The following is a 6859-nucleotide window of genomic DNA, read 5'->3' on the forward strand; positions in this document are numbered from 1 at the left end:
TGTGGGAATAAAAAATTAAAAAAAAAAAAAAAAAAAAAAAAAGTAACAAGTAACGCGCATGCGCAGACGAGTAAAGGATCGTCGTAAAATCGAGCAAAGGACCGTCATAACGTAGATTCGAAAGGTCCCCGAGGGACTTCCGGTCAATTGCGCACGACCACATCCGGCCCCATGGGAATCCGGAAAAGGTTCCCCAGGGAAGAATGGGAAAGGGATAGTGAAACTGGAAGCCGGGCGAATAGCCAAGGTAGATTCTTCGACAATTACCTTCGGGTGAACCCGGCCGTGACCCCGTAACTTGCTCTTTCGTCCTAATATATCAATTTCGGACGGTCGACCCAGCACAAGTCCTTACCGGCTGATCTAATTGTAACGGATCACCGCGTATGTTAAATTAGACCCTGCCATCTGTATTACAATTCGGGCATTACCTTACCGTTAATCAACTGTCGTCCATTGGCCTTGTAAAATTATAGAGAAAAATAAATAAATTAACCGATCGATATCCATATCATTCCCAATACAAAAAAGCCTATGGCAACCCAATTGACCAGTGGTGATGTGAAAAAAATTTTTTTGTCAAATTCAAAATGTCCCGAAGATCGAAGATCTTCGAAGACGAAGATCGCGTGTTAAAAATGATTATAGGGCTTTTTCGCGATAACTCGATGTCAGGAGACCCTTAGAGAGAAGCCCGAGGGAAATCTGTGTCTACTATCACTCGACTTACATCTTATTCACTCTGCACCATATGGAGGTCGAGGATGACGACGTTCGAATTTATTGGTCGATACAAATTCTTACAAGGCTTCCCAACGTCGGCGTAACGACGCTTCGTACGGACGCCTCTTACGGGTCCCTTAATACGCGTCGACTACGCACTGATTCACCTCTAACACGTAACCGTAGGCGAATCATTTGAATATTTGAGAGAACCACGATTTCTCATCCTGACATATATCTATTTCTTAAGGAAATTTTCGCACTGTCTGCTACCGGTATTAAGGTTAGTATAGCTACATGTTAGTATCAACGGTACCCGGTATAGTTCTTGGAGTGAAATTCCGAAACGAATGAACCGGGGTGGCTCGTGGTGCGACGTCTCGTTATTCGTTTCCTCTGGCAACGCTCCTGGAATTCGCACTCCAGTATTTTCGGCAAGTTACGACTATTCGCAATAACGGTCGGGATGTGCGAGGACAGTGAAAAATCGCCGAATTTCTCGACATATTAATTCCGCAAATTATCGTCGGACTAATGTCCAGAGGTAACAATTTTACATTGCGCACGTGGAGGATAGTCTGGTGGAAAAATATTTTTTAGCGCAAACTTTATTTATTAACCAAATGAATTCCGGGCGTTATAGGAAAAAAAAAAAAATCCAAGCTCGGAGAGAAACTCGTTGAACTTGCGAAACGAGACGTTACGACTTTTTACACGAATCGATTTAACCTTCGCGATACAGAACTAAAACTCTGTATTCTTCCGAACGTGGTACAAGGTGCAGACGGTATATAGATATTCGCAGCCTCCCTCGAATGGACCCTCTGGTAGTTTCTGATGCTTAATGGGAAAGATTGCAAAAGTTTTAAAAAATCTGTCTCAAGCGAGTGACAAACGATTACGTTAAAAATTTAAACACTGCAGACCCGACACGATCATATTTTTCAGCCGCACGAAATCATCCAGCATCTCTGTATCCGCGGATGCTGGAATCCCCAAAGACTCTCGTCTCATTATTTCGTCTCTTAAACGTACGACGAACCTCCCGCGTCTGGCGCGATTCACGTGAAACGCCGACGCGGATTCTCTTATGAATCTTTTATGAAATCCCGCTTTCAGCTTAGAGTCGTCTCGCAAAAGTTTTTATCTCCGAGTGGAGGGGAGGGAGAGATTCTTTTTTTTACATGAAAAGAAGAACAGATTTGTAGAAATTTGTGACACGAATTTTTCTAACGTCTCTCTCCCATGTGAAAATTCCTCGGGAACTTCTCAGTGGATATGTATAGATATACATGTTCAAGGACACCATTGTGGAATTCGGGAGGGAAGAGAATTTCAGTGAGAATTCCTTGTCGAATTCTTCGGGTCAGACTTAAATATATCGGCCGGAGATCTCGAAGAAACGTGAAGGAGATTTCGCCTTGGCCGTGAATTCCCGTTTAAACGGCACGCACTGTAGACTGTATACACTGCACTGTACAGTCGTTAAATATACATAATACGGCTATGGATTAATTTAATTGTACCGTAAAGCACGACGTGGTCCCTGCGTTTACATAAAACACGTACCTGTTGTCTCGTGCAAATAGTGCACGCGAAGGACGGACGATAGAAGCCAAGAGAACAATCACGGTCGATATTTCCTGCAGTAACTCCGTGGATATACGTAAAGTCAGCTGTTGGCGTTCTTAACGCGAGCGACGAGAGAACGTGGGGAAGCTACCGACGTGGTGCGCATCCAGCACGCTAGTGAGGAGTCGCGAGAGCTGACAAGCGTGCCGGCGATAAACGAGCCGCAGGAGTGGGGATACGACTCCGAAGTAAAGAACCTCGACGATTGGTCCTTTCCGTCGAGTCGAGCGATCCGATTGGCTGCTCGCTCGTGCGCGGGATACCCGTATCCCTATACTGTGCGATCGCAGGCAGTAGGACATAGAAAAAGACGTGCCTCCGTGCATTCTCATGGGATCTTATTACCCATAGGACATTGCCTATGAATCCTGTCGCTGATTGGCTATTCGAATCCCCAGGTACTGGCTACATTATTTATTCAACCGATGTCGTTTTTACAAACGTTCGCGACGTAAGAAAAAGAAAACTGGACGTCAACGTTAAATACTCGCAACGCGATCCTCATGAAGAAACTTGTGTATATATATATATCATATATAGTGACATAGAAAACTTTTACTAGGAACATTATATAGCTATATATTCTCAATGGCATATGAGGTTTGTGCCTACTAGGGTTATATACATCATATACAATATATATATATATACTTGGCGCACACTAAGTTTCGATGAATCATTCGACCAGCTGCTACCAATTTCGTCGGGACTCTTCCTTCCTCCATTCCTCGGTTTCCTTCCTATGAAATAAAGGACCGTTCATACTCCCTCGTACCCTCTCTCTCCTTTTCTCTACTATCCCTACCAGTTACTCCCTCGCACTACATATTTCCTTGATATTGAATCGACCCTAACCCACTGAACATTCGTTCCTACTGTCAGATGCACATTCGGCTCGTTATTGATAAGATATTGGAAACTGTACGTGCCCACTGCTGTGAACCAAACTTTATCTACGACTGTCGCACGACAGTTTCTACCCGCAAAGGGACATTAATTTATACCGTTGATTGTACAGTAAACCACCATGTTTCCCAAAACGTTCAATCGTATACCAGTATTGTGTATATGCAAAAGAAAAATTTTTAGAAAAAATCCCAAAGTATTTTTTTTTAGAAAATAAAAATGTCTTTTTTAATAAGTCAAAAACACATTATTATTTTCTACGGACTTTTATTGCGTTGATAAGATATTTATGTAGCAGAGTGTACTACGTCATTCTCACAAGTCCATAACCCTGACCAGTGACGCACTCTGATCAGATACAGCACCACGTGCGATGACGCGTGTGCGTTTACTTGAGAAAAAAGGCCCGTCAGACGAACGACCAATCGAAACGCGCCGTTTCTCTGAGATCAGCCAATGGGCGAGTCGATCCAATGGAAAAATAGAGGGACGCGCGACACTTGCGATCTATTATTTTCGCACCAGTCGCTACACTATAGTTTGGAAATACGTATTCGGTTCTACGCAGTGTGAGATCGGAGTAAAAAAACATATACGGCACGGGAATAAACAAATTGTAACACGAGATTAGATTCTATTGTTACTGTTATTTCCGCTTGACGTATCGTTACGAAATTGATAAGAACTAGAAAAACAGAAAACAAACAGATAAATCTATCCACGTGTTACTTATATGTGCGTATATACGATAAATATATATTTTCACATACGGCAACCTATCTCTATATCTATATATTCATATACATTCCTAAATTTGAAAAATCTTGACCCCGCCCAGCCTATCGGCGTGCGTGACGTATGCGTCCATAAGTATAAAAACGTAATGTTAATCGATCAAAAATATTCCTAAGACGTAATCAACAGTCATACTGATTGGGAGTATAGGTTAGGTTAGGAAAGTGAACTGCGTAATTCGAAAGAAACGTTTATACGATTCGTTAAAGAATACTCGACCGTGAGGCGTACCTACGTCACTTCCTGTGTTCCATATAAAAATAACGTGTATCGAATGCCAAATATGTTTACCGAATTGGCCATTGAGGCTTTCCTTCTCAATACAGTAGCCTACTGAAACGAAATAGAATTTGAATTTCCCGGGAAAAATTCGTTAAAGCCGAAGCGGCTTCAATTAAGGGGTTAACGGGGGTTTTCTCCAGGGAAAAATTCCATAGCAATTGGCATCAATGGCTGAAAGGCCTCGTACCGTTGATTAGGAGGATTTCGCTTTATACCCCGGCCCATTAGTCCCTTGACAATTTCTTTTTCTCAGCTTCTACGTGGACGACAATTTACCTACTATTGCTACCATTGAGAGATGCAATAACACTTCGGTTCTAGTTTCCATTTTTCATTTTTCTTTTTTCCACAATCTTTTCCATACCACCCTCACGAGCAAGACACGTATATCTAAGATCTTCATTTGGTAGAATTTCCGTAAATGTCCGAAAGATCCTATCTCGGCGGTATACGGCAAGTGGTAAGGGAAGAAGGAGGAAATAAAAAAAAATTGTCCACCCTTAATTTTCTTATCTAGGAAAACAGCAACGTCATAAGTCACGAATTTTTGTATGTTTTTACTCGTCGGCTGACGTCATCGTTAACATCAATTAAAAACTTACCCCCACTTTTACTCTAGTTTTACCCTCGTGCAATATTAATTTTCCGAATATTCCTTCGCCCACATCTTACCTCCCGTATCCACCTTTAGAGGGCCAGAGGTGCCTCATTCACCCACAGGTACTGTCGCAGCCAAAAACTTTGAACCTTTATAACTGTCACTAGCCCACATACAGGGAATCCTTCGAGCACGTGCTTCACACGTTTCTATATACACACCACGTGGTAACGTTACGAATGAGAATGTATCAGGTTTACGTATATTACGTAACGTCGATAAAAACACGTAGAAACCCTCGAAAGGGGTTAAAAGAGTAAATTGCTCGGAACCCTTTAGAAGGTATGGAGAGTGTATATGAGTCAGCTGAAAAGGCCGAGGGTTGTGGTAGTTTGGAGGTCGTAGGTCGTACATTGTAATAGGGGGGGGAGGAGAGAAGAGTATGGGGGGTTCAGAGGTTGTATCCAGGGAAATGAGAAGGAAGGCTCCTCGTTACTGGAATCCACCATTGAAAGTTCAGAACGTCTATCGCGGGGTTGGGTTAGGTTAGGTTACAGCAACACGAAGTGACTGACCTAGCCCAACCTGACCGAGACAAGGTGAAATCGCACAGAATCCAAATAACCCATAAGCAGCTTAACCCCCCATGACTAAACTTCCACGTAAAGATTCCTTTCGAGCCACATTTGCAAAATTACTTGATATTTTTGTAAAAAAAAAAATTTTCAAAAATTTCCACGAACCTAACCCCTAATCGATATTCAGTAACTTTGCATCCTCGAACCGTCCTTTGTATTCCACACGTAATCCAAAAGCTACGTCGTTCCATGCTAACGAGTCACATTGACACGAATTTCGAATTCGCCGGTCGATTGTCGGCTGGAGTTTTCGAGGACCGAGTGACGTCACAGAGTGCCGCAGACATCTTGTATTCGCTCCGTGTTTCCAGGTCAGTTTGACGCATTCGTACGATAACGGTGGGAACGGCTGGAACAGGAAGTCAATGTAATTTCGAAAATTCAATTCGGAATAAGATTCTGCGGGTTTGGTACGATTCTTACGTAATCCACGAGAAGACTACGTAGAGCCAGATTTACATGGAAAATTTCATCTCGACGTACCTCAGTACTCTTTTCTTTTATCACCCTCTATACCCACCTCTGTAATCTTCTAGTTTTCCTATGAAGACATTGCCTTTATCTATTTCTTTTCCCAGCATCCCCAGCAGGTCCATACTAACCTGTCAGTAGCATTCTCCCGATAAACGTCGTCGAACGGAGTCCGCACCTCCCCTCCCCCCCACACTCCCTGGACTTTCTGTATCCTTAGATTCGAATGGGAGATGACCCGTTGACTATATATACTGAAATACCCCCTCCCACCCTGCTCCTTAGAGAATCTATATGTCATGGATACACACAGGTATGTATATCTATATAGTGAATTCACGCTACGACCACCCGCTATAGCAGAGAATATATACATATATACAAGCATTTATTTTCAGACAGGTCTTCCTCCTCTATACTTGCGTCCCTGGCGGAGAAAGATTTTCCCCCGGGAAAAAGTCACTAGGGCTCTTCTCGAGCATCTTCCTCGCGGGATGACGTCATAAAGTGACAAATGCTCAGGACATTCAGACCTTCGACGGTATCAGAGCGATTTTACAATTTCTTAACTGGATTACTGCTGTACAATGTGAATATACGTGTATGTACGCGTAGGATGAATACACTGTGAAATTTTCGAGATACACGAGACATATACATATATAAGTATACAATACCACGGGTAACGTTACAATGGCTAATGGAATGCCACCTAACCTAACCTATATTGTCCTCCTTCGCATTCTCCGAATTCAGACATTTCAAACAGCTTTAACCAGCGTGATGCTCCAGCATCCCTGTAGACTATCCCCCC

The 6859-nt window shown here is 42.8% G+C and overlaps 1 protein-coding gene and 1 long non-coding RNA gene across 6 annotated transcripts in view; both read right to left on the bottom strand.

The window, feature by feature from the left end:
• Nucleotides 1-2489, bottom strand: part of LOC107265126 — a 13433-nt gene extending 10944 nt beyond the window's left edge. The window contains exon 1 of the long non-coding RNA XR_001537109.2: nucleotides 2293-2489. This is a non-coding gene — a long non-coding RNA (uncharacterized LOC107265126). The remainder of the gene's footprint in view (nucleotides 1-2292) is intronic.
• The window catches only part of LOC107265120 (sestrin homolog), a 124566-nt gene that overhangs the window by 79418 nt on the left and 38289 nt on the right, over nucleotides 1-6859 (bottom strand). The gene's annotated exons all lie outside the window — the stretch shown is intronic.

Source organism: Cephus cinctus, unplaced genomic scaffold (assembly GCF_000341935.2).
Source record: "Cephus cinctus unplaced genomic scaffold, Ccin1 Ccin1_scaffold0215, whole genome shotgun sequence".
In the NCBI taxonomy this organism is placed as follows: domain Eukaryota; kingdom Metazoa; phylum Arthropoda; class Insecta; order Hymenoptera; family Cephidae; genus Cephus; species Cephus cinctus.